The 14,261-nt window shown below is 39.8% G+C and overlaps 1 long non-coding RNA gene across 2 annotated transcripts in view; it reads left to right on the plus strand.

Moving 5' to 3' along the window:
* Positions 1–449: 449 nt before the first annotated feature.
* LOC122556739 overlaps positions 450–14,261 on the plus strand; it is a 27,901-nt gene continuing 14,089 nt past the window's right edge. The window contains exons 1-2 of one of the 2 annotated variants that reach the window (XR_006313639.1): positions 450–1,894; positions 5,794–6,108. This is a non-coding gene — a long non-coding RNA (uncharacterized LOC122556739). Of the gene's footprint in view, positions 1,895–5,242; positions 6,109–14,261 lie in introns of those variants that run through there. The other variant, XR_006313638.1, reaches the window with a different exon arrangement.

Raw genomic sequence — 14,261 nt, forward strand, 5'->3', positions numbered from 1 at the left:
GTTTCCAAGTGGAATTTTTTTCCTTTGTCCAACTCTGCTGCACAGGGGAGAGGAGAAGGATAAGCTAGATGGTCTGGTAGTGGTAAGGAAGGGGGAGCAGGGAAAGGGTGATGATGTTGAGGTTCTCAAATATTATAACAGTTGGCACTAGCATCTGTCATGGCAGTGGAGGAAGGAAATCGTTTGAAGGGAGCCAGGCTCGGTCTTATAATGTGATACCTATCATTGTAACATTCTCATTCTGAGTAACTAAAGGAAGCAACTGCACAAAATCTGGTGGGCCAATGGAAAGGGATAGTAAACTGGTAGTAAGGCAGGTCTGGCTAGAATGAAGGAATTTCAATAGTCTCAAGAGTACAGAAGGCAGGTCAAGGATGGTAGGGTGACCATCCAGGATGATAGCAGGAAATTGAGGGTAAAGGGATTGGGAGGGTTGAGAGTTGGAAGCTCAAATGTCACTAGCTCAGAGTTCAAGGGTGATGGTTTTCCTTCAGTGAATTGCAGCTACTCAAGCCATGAAAGCTAGTGGCACATACATTCTTGCCTGCCTTCTTCATATTTTGAATTCACTAAGTGAACTGTACGTCTCATACATAAATCCTTCTGCCACCTTTGGTGACAGTGGAGCGGATTCAACAGAGGAGAGCATTTGTTGCACAGCAACACAAGGCACAAGGCCATCAGAGGGCAACAGCTCAGGGGAGGGAGGTCAAGCATTGGCAATCTGGGATGTGTCAACATTGCCAAAGAGTATTGATGGATCAGAGCATGTTCAAAGTACCCATCAACAACTTTCAGGCATTTGAGAAGAAATACCAGAGCCAGCAAAGGCTTTCATGGAAGCTCCATGTGATCCTACAAGACCTTGGCTTTGAAAGGATCTTATGAGTTGCAATCAAGGTAACTGCAGCCGAAATTTCTAAGTCAGTGGCTTATTCTAAAACTCATACATCAGCTGAGGGAAAATGATAACCTATAGCCAGCAGACATTTCCTGGCATGAAGATTTAGGTCTGCAGGATCAATTCTAAGGATAGCCATGGTAACACTTCTGATAGGTTTATCCTGCCAATGTGATGGGACACATTCAGAGCTGATGAAATAAAAGGCTGGGATTTTGGCTTAGAGGTATGATTCTGTATATGTATCTACATCAGGCTATTGCTCAATTAATCTTGGGGGGGAATAGGTGTCCAGATTTTGACATTAATCCTCACACAGTAACGAAGAGGACCTAAGAGGACTGGGCTAGGTTTGCATTTGACCAGTTAAGAACAGCAGATGCCCTTCCCCAAAAATGCATAAATTGAACCAGTTGTGTTTTTATGACAACGCTGGTCACTATTACAAATAATAGCTTTCAACTTCAGATTTGTTTCATAAAAAGAATTTAAAATCCAGAACTGCTCAATCAGATTTGTGGTCTTTCTACAAATTATTGGTTCAAGCTTCTGGATTACTAATCTAGGAACAAAATCACAATACTACTGTAATCTCCTTTCAGACCAGTATATTAAAAGCAGATGGACAGAGGTAACAATACCATCTTTGGACTCAGCAGCCTGTGATTTTCCATCCAGTGACTTTAGCTCACTGACAAGTTGCAGAGTGGAAATGTTACTTCAGTGTCTGGGAATGTTATATACTGTTGTCGACACTGGATTTAAGAAGCTGCTGTCAACGGGTGTCTTACAATCTTTGTTAATGAACCAATCAAAGAGAATCAGTTCTGTCAGCTGCACTCTTGAAAAGCACTATGAATTCATTCTCCTCACATGAACAGAAAATCATGTAAGGACTGCTGAACTCTATTTCCAAATTTCCAATGTACTTCCAAAAGGCAATGCTTGGCGTGGAAATATGCCCTTTAAATGTTCTATGAGATTTTGGTACAGGTAAGCAAGCCCCAAAGGGTTAATAAACTACTTAGAAGTGTTATGAATAAGAGACTTTACAGTCATTGTAATTTTGTTTGCCATATTTTGTCTTTCAAAACTGAAAATGGGATAACAATGCATTAGAAATCAAATATTGAAAATATCCTGATAGCATTGCAGCGTCCTCATAGCTTCACTCTAAGCTAGCTCTGTTCAGCATTAATATTGTAACATATGTATGGCATCAAGAAATGTTATGCTAATTCCAGTACCTATATTTTTGTTCACAGTCTAAATTGTAAATTACAACTACTTGCCATTACAGTTCAGCGTGTAGTAGTGTACAAACATGCCTCCTGGCATATTGTAGTCATGTGACATTTATCAGGAGGCATTTATTGCAGATATCTGTCTTACGCCAATGCAATACACACAATGCAAGGAAGAACCTCTCAGATTAGTTGGAGTATGCCTAATTGTTGGACCAATAACCTTCAGCACGTCAAGGAATTGCACAATTCCTAGAGGAGTATAATGATGTGTTTATTTCATGGAGAATATCATTACAATGTAGATGAGCATGTTGTAACAATTCAGCATCTGTCAAGAGACGTTCCAGTTCTCCTCAAAATCAGCCTGAAAGATAAGATAGAAGAGATGGTCAAGAACGGCGTAATTGAGAAAAAGGCAACTCATACACAATGTATTAGCAGTGTGGTAGCACAGAGCAATCAGAAAATCTGAGAATATACATTGGATACTTTGACTGCTCCATGCCAACCAGAGAGAATTGTTGCCACAGCTTCCGTAGGCAAAGATCTTCACTACCCTAGATCTAAAGTTTAGTGATTGACAAATGAAAAAGGATGAAATTCCTAAATACTTTCTTGGTGCTATTTGGGAGATATCGATAGTCACACATGCCATTTGACATTTCCTTGGCTCCAGAGGAATGTCAACAATATTAGATAGTGATCTTCCCAAACTGGAAGCTAACGTTGATAATGTGTTAGTTTATCAATTCAAAGACACCATTAGATCATGGCCACAAGACCATAAGGTAAAGGAGCAGAATTAGGTCATTTGGCCATTAAATCATGGCTGATAGCTTTTTCAAACCTGTTCTCCTACCTTCTCCCCGTAATCTTTGATCCCCTTACTAATCAAGAACCTATCTATCTCTGTCTTAAACACACTCAATGTCTTAGCCTCCAAGCCTTCTGCAGCAATGAGTTCCACAGCTTAACCACCCTCTGGGTGAAGAAATTCCTCCTCAGCCCATTTCAAACCATTGTGCCTTCTCTGAGTTTGTGCCCTCAGATCTCGTCTCTCCTACCAGCAGAAACAGCTTCTCCACATCCACTTTATCCAGGCCTTTCAGTATTCTGTATATTTCAGAAGGATGATAGAGCTTCAGACTAAACGTCATCTCGTACAGACCCAGAGTCCTCAACCACTCCTTACGTGTCAAGTCCTTCACCCCCAGTTTCATTTTTGTAAACCTCCTCTGAAGCCTTGGCAATGCTAACACATCTTTCCATATAAAATGGAGGCAAAAACTGCTCACAATCTGTATTATAGAGTAATTGAGTCATACAGCATGGGTACAGACCTTTCAGTCCATCTCATCCATGCCGATCAGACATCCCAATCTGACCTATTCACATTTGTCAATGTTTGGCCCATATACCTCTAAATCCTTCCTATTCATTTATCCATGGTGTACTTGGATGCCTTTTAAATGTTGTACTTGCACTCACCTCCTCCACTTCCTCTGGCACCTGGCTCCACACACTCAAACAAGTTACCCCTCAGATCCTTTTTAAATCTTTCCCCTTTCAACTGAAACCTCTGCCCTCTGGCTTTGGACTCCCATACCCTGGGAAAAAGACCTTGGTTATTCATCTATTCATGCCTTTCATGATTTTATAAACTTCTTTAAGGTCACCCCTCAGCCTTCAATGCTCCAGGAAAAAAAAGTGTCCACATAATCAATGTAAAAACACACAACTAATGATTGAAATGTAATGTAGGGTGTATATACATCACTGTTGTACCTTATTTACATCATAAATTACTTAAATAATAATGCAACTTTGCCAAAAGTAAAACTTACTGTCAGAGAGCCTTTTCACTCACAACCTCAACTGACAACTCGAACATTGCAATAGATCAATGTTTGAGGAAGAATTGACTGAAATTGAATCAACTGTGCATTATTCCCACCAAAGTGCATAATCCGACACTTTCTCATATTATATTCCACTCTGTCCAGGTCCTTCTGCAGCCTACCTATCTCCAATCTATCTTTGCATCATCTGCAAAATTAGCAACAATGCCTCAGTTCCTTCGTTCAGAATGTTAATGTATTACATGAATAGTTCTGGTCCCAGCACTGAATCCTGCAGGACTCTACCAGTCACTGGCTACCATCTTGTAAAAGACCCCTTTATCCCTACTCACTGCCTTTTGCCACTGAGCCAGTCCACTAATTTGCCCCTAAATCTTGTCTCTTGCCCCTCTAACGTCTGCCCCTTTATGGGCAGCATGGTGGCTCAGTGGTCATCATTGCTGCCTCACAGTGCCAGGGACCTGGGTTCGATTCCTGCCTTGGGCAACTGTCTGTGTCTGTGTGGGTTTCCTCTGGGTGCTCTGGTTTCCTCCCACAGTCCAGAGATGTGCAGGTCAGGTGAATTAGCCATGCTAAATTGCCCATAGTGTTAGGTGCATTCGTCAAGGGTAAATATAAGGTAGGGGAATGGGTTACTCTTTGGAGGGTTGGTGTGGACTTATTGAGCCAAAGGGCTGTTTCCATACTGTAGGGAATACAGTCTAAAACACCGAGCTCTTGTCTTGTTTAGCAGCTTCCTGTGCAGCACCTTGTCAAAGGCCTTTTAGAAATCCAAATAGGTTATATCCAATGGCCTTCCTTTAAAGCTGCTTGCTCATTACCTCCTCGAAGAATTGCAGAGTCTTCAGAACTCACTGCCAGTGCTGAGGAGAAGTGCCAGGATGGCTATCATATGTTGGCAGATGCCAGATGCTGATATCCATGGTCAAACAGTGGTGGGCGGCACGGTGGCACAGTGGTTAGCACTGCTGCCTCACAGCGCCTGAGACCCGGGTTCAATTCCCGCCTCAGGCGACTGACTGTGTGGAGTTTGCACGTTCTCCCCGTGTCTGCGTGGGTTTCCTCTGGGTGCTCCGGTTTCCTCCCACAGTCCAAAAGATGTGCAGGGTCAGGTGAATTGGCCATGCTAAATTGCCCGTAGTGTTAGGTTAGGGGTATGGGTGGGTTTCGCTTCAGCGGGTCGGTGTGGACTTGTTGGGCCGAAGGGCCTGTTTCCATACTGTAATGTAATCTAATCTAATCTAATCTAATCTAATCTACCTGATGCTCGTGGATTATGCCCTGAGAGGTTGCTCATCATGGGAATAGTTCGGAGTAAGCTGCGAGCTGAAACTGCAATGTATATACCCGGGTTTCCTTATTAAGGTTTTCCTGACATTGAGCTTGTCTGGAGAGTTAGGCAAGATGGGAGCCTGAACATTAATAATATAAGTATATTGTTAACAGGTTGCTTAACAAAAATTAATCACCATCAATTGGTATCTCGTTGCTGCCTAGCCAGAATCTCACCATACCACTTGTGAAAAGCTTAAAAGTTGACGGGAGATCATCTTGGCATTGAGATGAGCCTTACTGGTCTTTTCATCTGATTCTACCACTTGTCTCACTCTCACTTCTAACTCAATCCATATCACTCAAAGCTCAATTAGATGCTACCCTATATGTATGCAAGATTAACAAGAATAACTAACAACTAATGCATGAGAATGCATCTGTGCAGTGAGGAACGTGGATAACTCACACTGTAACAATTAATGCAAGCGAACATTTTTGTCTTTTTTTAAAGGGATAGAAATGCATTCCTTTTCTAATGTGCCTCCAAATTTCCATAGTCGAGTGTCATCAGGAATGGCTCCAGCCCGAAACGTCGATTCTCCTGCTCCTTGGAAGCTTCCTGACCTGCTGTGCTTTTCCAGCAACACACTCCCGACTCTGATCTCCAACATAAGACCTCATTTTCTCCAACTTTCCATAGTCATGTGACATCTACCATGAGGCATTCTATTGAAGCATCCTTCTTACAGACAGATTAATTACAAAGTATCAAAAGGCTCAATACAAGCAAAACTGCTGTCCTGTGAACTTGGGAAAGTCACTAAGGGTGAGTATTAGCTTGAATACTATGACGATCTCGCTCCTTTCACAAGGTTATGTCGTTCATTGGGTTTTTTTCAGAGAGAGCATTAAAAAAAACAGACTCCAAAAATTCTAAGTTGAAGGGTTTTAGGCCAATTTGATTATAGCTAACAGATACTGACTCAAGCAAAAGACTTTTAAATTAAAAAAAGGACTTGCACAATGAAAAGGAGTGGCCAGTTCTCCCCGCTCAGCTTTTCTCTGGTTTGGTCTGCCTATTCACTGAAAGCAGTCAGAAACATATTGAAGCTGCTGGACCCAAAGAAGCAGGTCCATGTTGATCCTCTCTCTCTGAAATCTCTCCTGTAAGACCCTGTGCTTGATTTTACCTTTTGGGCCAAGGGGTGTTTATGGGGATTGTTGCAAGTATTGGGAACAGCATCATTAAGTTGAGACGATCTGTTGGGTTTTCGGATAGGTTAAGCTATTCAGTATTCTGCATCCCTCCTGAATATCTGAGTTACATCTGTTTGAAACAACTAGCAAAGTTAAGGTCTGGACTACTCTTTTGAAACGTTTTGAGGGGGTCTGGTGTGATCCATAACAATGCACAATTCTATCAAGTTGGAGGATTCCCTCTAAGCTGCACACATGCAGCCACTCAAAGGGCTAACACACAGTAATTAAAAATCAACATGCCTATTGCTCCATTAATGTCCGAAATCACTGCTGCACACTGACCACAGAGACTTGCCCAGCCAGAAAGAAAATTAGAAGGACTGCTGAACATTATTACAGTGGCCATATTATACCTTTACAAACACGTATGATACTCCAAGAATCTCAAGTTTCATTTCCATAATTTAATTGATTAGAATAGTTAGTACTATTTTTCTTCAGCACTTTTGAATATGCCATGTTAAGATTTGCAGTTTTCACAGAAAACCTACAGTAACTTTTAAAAATAAAATTTGCAGGATTTGGGTTTTCCTGACAACTTCAACATTAATTGCCCATCCTGATTTCACCTTTAATGATGGTGATAGATCTTCTTGGAGCAATGTGATAGACCACTTCAAAGAGCAATTAAGTGTTAACCAGATTACTTAGCAATTCAAGTTACATTTACGCTAAATTGGGTAATGGAGTCATTTTCCAAGTCTAACGAGTATTTGTGAATCAGTTGAGTTTCTACAAAAATTTAAGCCTTTTGTATTTTAAATTGAATTGAAATTGACAACTAATCATGGTGGATTTTGAGCTCATCACTGAATTACTAGTCCAGTAATGTAACCATATCCTGGAATTTCATATCATATTGTGTCATATTCATTAAGACAAAAAAAATGGGAGATCTTGACTTTTCCTACCATTACATTCAGCTTTAATGAATCATAATGTTAACAAAATGTTAACAGCAGTAAATTACATCCTCACCAGTTGGTGAAAGAGATAGAAAAGAAATTATGCTACTTTTAATAGCTGTTACATTAGTTCCTGTTTGTTTTGTTCTTACAATTCCAAAAACATTTTTTTTTTGTTTCATATAAATATCAATAAAAACCTTGGGATTGTCTGAAACCAGTTTGATACTCAACAAGACACATTATTTTTTGTCTGTGTTTCTGTGTAAAACATAGCTCTTTAGATCTGATTTAATAATGTCTTCTCCTGTGACAATGCTCCTTCCTGTGCCCTGTACATGTGAGGCATTAGTTAAGCAGTTCTGCTGTGTGGGAGGACATAAGAGAAAACAGTGGTAGGAATTTTCCACCAAATTTAAACTATTTCCAAGACATCGCATTTTGTTCATCTCTTTTATCAGCAATATATTTATTCAAAATACATGTTAAAATACTCCTATGATACAAATAAGGGTGCTGATTTTTTTCTCCCAATCCTACTTTTGTCCCAGCCCTGCCTCCTTTTCTTCAACACTACAGAGTGAATAGAAACAGGGGTATCCATGTTAAATGTAAAGTCTTATCTCAATTTATCCTCTTATGAATACATTGCAATATTTTATAGCTGGAGCTGCCAAGACAATCACCTCCCCACTTTATTATAACTGCATTTAGAATTACTATGAGTAATAACTATTTGATTACATGATTACTGAAAACAAGTAGGTCTACCCATATTAGCCAAATATCCATACAGATACTAATCATTTATTCAAGATACACTATCAAAGGAATTTAGGCTAGTCAGACTGTGAATGGAGATGAAGAATATGCACTAATAGCATCCTGTCACCAGATGTCACTAGATATTAAATACCATTTGTATTTGAGTAATAAGCAATATAAAGCTTGACACATGTGTTTTGGCCAAAAGATCCTAATTCTTTCTCCTTATCACCCTCTCACCACCTCTCCTCCAAACTGAATCTCTCCTGCCACTTGTTGTTACTAAATGAGGAGGAGTCATGATCCCCTCTTTTTCTTAAATCTATCTCAGTCAACATTTCTTAATATTTTGTTTTCAGCATGTGGCTAGCACACTTCAATAAAGCTTAGTTAAATAAATCAAAAATGAAGGAGAGCTAACTCCAAGGTTTTATAAAGTGAAAGATCATGGCATTTTATTAGCTACTATCCTGAAAAAAAGATAAAACATAACATTTCTTAATATTTTGTTTTCAGCATGTGGCTAGCACACTTCAATAAAGCTTAGTTAAATAAATCAAAAATGAAGGAGAACTAACTCCAAGGTATAAAGTGAAAGATCATGGCATGTTATTAGCTACTATCCTGAAAAAAAGATAAAACATAACATCAAGTATTCACACAAACATGGGTAATGAGCATACAAAGAATTGGAGACAGGGTGTCTAGTACAGACAGAGAGGTAAGTTCTAAATATTGGTTGTTCTCCTGTTTCTTTAGCAGTGGCAAAGTTTGGCGATAGGACAGAATAGTAAAGACAGGAACAGGCCTTTTGACTCATTATGTCTGTGCTCACCATGATGCCATTCTAAACTCATCCCATCTGCGTACACGTGATCCATATCCTTCTATTCTCTTTCATGTATCTGTCCAACTGCCTCTAAAACATTGCTATTGTATCTGCTTCTACCACCTCCCTTTGCAATGCATTCCACCCTCTATAAGAACTTGCCTCATACATTTCCTTTGAATTTTCCCCTTTCACTTTAAAACTATGCTTTCTAGAATTTTAACATTTCTACCTTGGGAAAAAGACTCTGAATGTCCACCCTATCCATACCTCTCATAATTCTATATACATTGATCAAGTCACTCCTCAGCCTCTGATGCTCTAATGAAAACAATCCAAGTCAGTCCAACCTCTCCTTATAGCTAATCCCACTCCAAACTTTAGTAAAGTCCATGTAGGGAATATCCAACACTCTACCCTCAAACATCTTCATCACTTCCTCAAAAAGTCAAACAAATTTGAAACAAAAGACCTCCCCTCCAAAAAACTACGCTGACTCCCCCTAATAAGTTCATTCTTTCCCAAATGTGAGTAAATCCAATCCCTAAGGATCCTCACCAATAATTTCCCAATCACTGATGGAAGGCTCATCAGCCTATTTTTAGGATTATCCCTGTTGTCTTTCGTAAAGGGATAACTGGCTATTCTCCAGTCTTCTGAGACCTTGCCTGTGGCTAAAAAGTAGATAAAGATCTCTGCCAATGCCCCAACACTCATCTCCCTTTCCTCCCTCAATATCCATTGATAGATCTGATCAGGCCCTGAGGGCATGTCTAACATAATGTTTTTCAAGACACCTAACATCATGTTTTTCAAGACACCTAACATCACCATCTCCTTAATATTAACCTGCCCTACAATAACAAGCTACCCTCCTAAACTCACCATCATCCTTGTCCTTCTCTTTGGCCAATATCAATGCACAGTGCCTATCCTTTTCCTCTGGCTCCCTGCATAAATTCCCTCCATTGTTCAGGTACACTGGTCCTTTTCCTAGCTACCCTTTTGCTCCAGTATACACAAAAAATGCTTTGGTATTCTCCTTCCTTCTACATGCCAATGGACTCTTCTGACATTCCCAATGCGCAGTTTAAGTTCTTTTCTGCTTGCTTTATATTCAAAGGCCTTGACTGATTTCAGTTTCTCAAACCTTTACATATACTTCCTTTTCATTTTGTCTAAACTTTCAATATCTCTTGTCATCCAGGGTTCCTGAATCTTGCCATTTTTATCTTTCATGCTCACAGGAATATGTTGACCCTGAATTCTGATTAACCGGTGTTTAAAAGACTCCCACAAGTCAGATGTGGATTTACCCTCAAACAGCCACCGTAAGCCTAATTTCTCCAGTTCTTGCCTAAAACTTTTGTGATTAGCCTTCCATCAATTTACCCAAGGACCAGATTTATCCTTACCCATATCTATCTTAAAGCTTATGGAATTATGATCATTATTCGAAAAATGCTTTGAATCTTAGTGAACGACAGGATTTTCAAGTTGTTTTCTCTGGTTTCTGAAATTGAGACTATGACAGAGAAGGAGAGACGGTCAGATAGGAGCTTTCAGTATCCTTTGTTACCAGTCCATGCTGTTTTTCTCTCTTTTTGTTCAAAGGTTACTGGCCTATTGTAATTCCTTTTGTATATTCTGGGGTCAATGTCATTGCTTTATTCCAAACTGGATAGCTGTAGATAACCTTTCATCTCTCACTGTATATGCCTATCATACAAGTGTGAACAAACTAACAATTGTAAATTACTTACACTGGATTACATTATTGTGAGCCTTCATTAAAATGGTATCTCTGTTGCATTTGGTAAATGGTAACTCTGGTTTTGTATATTCCATGTGACCTGTATGGGCTTGTTAGGTGATCACAAGAGGTCATTTCAGGTTGGCAATATCCCTTTTGAAACCATATTTGGTTTTTGAAAAATTCCAGGTCAAACAATGAAAGAAGAATGTTGATAGTCCATCTTCAGTTTGATTGGAAAATGCTTCCCTGCCCAATTCTCCTACTCACTATTTTCCAACCCAACTCTCTCACTTGTCTGAAAACGTGATCTAAAATACACAACATTTACACAAGAATTCATGGGTACTTTACATATTTTGATAAGTGCTAAAATAGATAGGAGTTATATCTTTTTATACTTCCTAACAGAATTCCTGTAGTTTCACACTCTTCTTAGAACCTCACTTGAAGTACACAGAGTACACATAGCTTACTATTCTTATAGCAGTTTTTTCTGTATCTTTACTGTGGGTCTAGGAAAAGCTTGGCTCACAATTGTTGTCTTTATTTTTAAATCTGTGTTTGATTATTTAAGGTCATGAAATTTCTTTTAGTTGATCTTATGAAATGAGACAGCTGCTCCAATGTGACATTTTGAATGTGAGGAGAAAGTGTGAGTGCAGTCACAAGGATTGCAGACACTACATCCATGATTTAATGTTAATATAAAAAGCTACAAACATGCATAAATTAATTCACTTCTTTATGATAATTATGATTCCTTTGAAATTTGCCCTTCCTAACAAAACAAGATAAATGTCCCAACTCATATTTAACAATTTATCAAACAGCCATTCTTGCAATAGACTAGCCTGCTGTTCTGAAACAAATAAAAAGAGACAACAAGTCAGCAGCTGAATACCAGCACACCTGCCCCCAGGGGAAGTCACGACAAAGGCTTTGATATTTCTTCACTTATCCTAAGAAATCACTTTTGCTTATCATTGCCACACAAGGGAAAGTTTACCACTTCTCTCTTTTTTTTTGCTAATTGGGTTTCATCAATTAGGCAAAGGTGGTGGATACTGAGCTGAAAATGTGTTGCTGGAAAAGCGCAGCAGGTCCGGCAGCATCCAAGGAGCAGGAGAATCGACGTTTCAGGCATGAGCCCTTCTTCTGGAATCTGTCCATCTCCATTGTTGGAGGAGTTGAGAAAGGTGGTGGATAGCCCATTCAGAAGTTATCAAATGACATTGAAATCCCATATGCTGTATGTTGTTGGGCACCAATTTACATAAAGGTCTGATATTTCTGCTTTGGAAACTCAAGGAAGCAGCAGAGTCGAAATTACCTTAGGATGGGAATGGAAAGGAAAATTGACCTCTGAAGACTTGAGCTCAATAGAGAGGAACATAACTATTCTGTTACTTACAGGATGATACGTCTAAGGACCCAGCCAGAAACTGAAAGCAGTACATGCCACTCATGAGGCATACCTGGTTTTATCGTTGCATCTTCCAATTACACTAATTAAGGAAGTAAGCATGAAAAGCTAAAAAAAATGCTCAGCTCTAATATAACACAAAATCTCGCTGAATATAAAACTTTAACAAAGAATCTTGTCGTAATTTTGAGTGGATTGACACATTGGAAATCCTCGTTATAACATGAAATGCGGCAAAGAATACAGGAAATAGTCATTGCAGTCATACAGTTTAAAAAGAATTGTGAAGTGGAGAACTGAGAATTTGTATTAACAGCTAGTATTTGTATTAACAAATAAAAAGGTTTTCAGTAGAAAAACAAGCTACCAGCATGAACATAACTTCACTCTGATAGTAACAGAGGAACCATTTGGTAGTCATGACAGCAAATTACACCTATGCACAAATAAATGGATGAGACACGAGCCCAAAAAAACCAAAAATTTCTTTGGGGAAGAAGTGACCTGTACAAGAAGGACAGATTGCATATAAATTGGAAGGGGACTAATATACCGGCAGGGAAATTTGCTAGAGTTGCTCGGGAGGATTTAAACTAGTAAGGTGGGGGGATGGGATCCAGGGAGATAGTGAGGAAAGAGGTCAATCAGAGACTAGTGCAGTTGAGAACAGAAGCGAGTCAAACAGTCAGGGCAGGCAGGGACAAGGTAGGACTAATAAATTAAACTGCATATATTTCAATTCAAGGGCCTTAACAGGAAAGGCAGATGAACTCAGGGCGTGGTTAGGAACATGGGACTGGGATATCATAGCAATTACAGAAACACGACTCAGAGATGGGCAGGACTGGCAGCTTAATGTTCCAGGATAGAAAATGCTACAGGAAGGATAGAAAGGAGGCAAGAGAGGAGGGGGGAAGTGGCATTTTTGTTAAGGGATAGCATTACAGCTGTGCTGAGGGAGGATATTCCCGGAAATACATCCAGGGAAGGTATTTGGGTGGAATTGAGAAATAAGAAAGGATGATAACCTTATTGGGATTGTATTATAGACCCCCTAATAGTCAGAGGGAAATTGAGAAACAAACTTGTAAGGAGATCTCAGCTATCTGTAAGAATAATATGGTAGTTATGGTAGGGGATTTTAACTTTCCAAACATACACTGGGACTGCCATAGTGTTATGAGTTGAGATGGAGAGGAATTTTTTAAGTGTGTACTAGACAATTTTCTGATTCATTATGTGGATGTACCGACTAGAGAAGGTACAAAACTTGACCTTTGCCGGCCTTTGTCTGGAGCCACAGAAAATGGAGGAGATACTAAATGAGTATTTTGCATCAGTATGTACTGTGGAAAAGGACATGGGAAATATAGACTGTAAGGAAATAGATAGTGACATCTTGCAGAATGTCCACATTATAGAGGAGGAAGTGCTGCATGTCCTGAAATGGGTAAAGGTGGATAAATCCCCAGGACGCGATCAGGTGTACCCGAGAACTCTGTGGGAAGCTAGAGAAGTGATTGCAGGGCCTCTTGCTGAGATATTTGTTTCATCGATAGTCACAGGTAAGGTGCCGGAAGACTGGAGGTTGGCAAATGTGGTGCCACTATTTAAGAAGGGAGGTAAAGACAAGCCAGGAAACTATAGACCAGTGAGCCTGACATCAGTGGTGGGCAAGTTGTTGGAGGGAATCCTGAGGGACAGGATCTACATGTATTTGGAAAGGCAAGGACTGATTCGGGATAGTCAACATGGCTTTGTACATGGGAAATAATGTCTCACAAACTTGATTTGAGTCTTTTGAGGAAATAACAAGGAGGATTGATGAGGGCAGAGCAGTAGATGTGATCTATGTGGACTTCAGTAAGGTGTTCGACAAGGTTCCCCATGGGTGACTGATTAGCAAGGTTAGATCTCACGGAATACAGGGAGAATCTAGCCATTTGGATACAGAACTGGCTCAAAGGTAGAAGACAGAGGGTGGTGGTGGAGGGTTGTTTTTCAGACTGGAAGTCTGTGACCAGTGGGAGTGCCACAAGGA

This window comes from Chiloscyllium plagiosum, chromosome 14, assembly GCF_004010195.1.
Source record: "Chiloscyllium plagiosum isolate BGI_BamShark_2017 chromosome 14, ASM401019v2, whole genome shotgun sequence".
Classification (NCBI taxonomy): domain Eukaryota; kingdom Metazoa; phylum Chordata; class Chondrichthyes; order Orectolobiformes; family Hemiscylliidae; genus Chiloscyllium; species Chiloscyllium plagiosum.